Genomic DNA, 1,229 nt, shown 5'->3' with positions numbered 1-1,229 from the left:
TTCTCTATGTCTGTTTCTCCATTGCTTCCCTGTAAGTAAATTATTCAGTACCATTTTTCTAGATTCCGTGTATGTGCATTAGAATGTGATATTTCTCTTTCTCTTTTTGACTCATTTCACTCTGTGTAATAGGTTCTAGGTTCATCCATCTCATCAGAACTGACTCAAAGGTGTTTCTTTTTATGGCTGAGTAATATTCCATTGTGTAGATGTATCACAACTTCTTTATCCATTCATCTGTTGATGGACATCTAGGTTGCTTTCATGTTCTAGCTATTGTAAATTGTGCTGCAATGATCATGTGTCTTTTTCAATTCTGGCTTCCTGAGGGTATATGCCTAAGAGTGGGATTTCTGGGTCATATGGTGGTTTTATTCCTTATTTTTTAAGGAATCTCCATACCATCTTCCATAGTGGCTGTATCAATTTCCATTCCCACCAACAGTGCAAGAGCGTTCCCTTTTCTCCACTCCACACCCTCTCCAGCATTTATTGTTTGTAGACTTTTTGATGATGGCCATTCTGACCAGTGTGAGGTGATATCTCATTGTAGTTTTGATTTGTATTTTTGGGCTTCCCTGGTGGCTCAGAGGTTAAAGCATCTGCCTCCAATGCAGGAGACCCAGGTTCAATCCCTGGGTCGGGAAGATCCCCTGGAGAAAGAAATGGCAACCCACTCCAGTATTCTTGCCTGGAGAATCCCATGGACGGAGGAACCTGGTAGGCTACAGTCCATGGGATCACAAAGAGTTGGACACGACTGAGCAACTTCACTCACTCACTCACTCAGTAATGAGTGATGTTGAGCATTTTTTCATGTGTTTGTAGACATCTGTATGTCTTCTTTGGAGAAATGCCTATTTAGGTCTTTTCTCCACTTTTTGATTGGGTTGTTTGTTTTTCTGGTATTGAGTTGTATGAGCTGCTTGTATATTTTGGAAATTGATCCTTTGCCAGTTGTTTCATTTGCAATGTTTTCTCCCATTCTGAGAGTTGTCTTTTCACCTTGCTTATAGTCCTTTGCTGTGCAAAAGCTTTTAAGTTTAATCAGGTCCACTTGTTTACTTTCATTTTTGTTTGTATTACTGTAGGATCTTGATTTGATTTCTCTCATCGCGTGTTCTGCCTATGTTTTCCTCTAAGAGTTTTTTAGTTTCTGGTCTTACATTTAGCTCTTTAATCCATTTTGAGTTTATCTTTTTGTATGGTGTTACGACGTGTTCTATTTT

At 39.1% G+C, this 1,229-nt stretch overlaps 1 non-coding gene across 1 annotated transcript; it reads left to right on the top strand.

Annotated features, from left to right (window-relative positions):
• The first annotated feature begins 575 nt into the window (after positions 1-575).
• On the top strand, positions 576-647 carry TRNAW-CCA (transfer RNA tryptophan (anticodon CCA)). Its single transcript has one exon. It is a non-coding gene; the product is annotated as a tRNA-Trp (tRNA).
• Positions 648-1,229: the final 582 nt, after the last annotated feature.

This window comes from Muntiacus reevesi, chromosome X (genome assembly GCF_963930625.1).
Source record: "Muntiacus reevesi chromosome X, mMunRee1.1, whole genome shotgun sequence".
In the NCBI taxonomy this organism is placed as follows: Eukaryota; Metazoa; Chordata; class Mammalia; order Artiodactyla; family Cervidae; genus Muntiacus; species Muntiacus reevesi.
The sequence above is the reverse complement of the archived record's forward strand: the minus strand, read 5'-3'. Positions and strand labels throughout refer to the sequence as shown.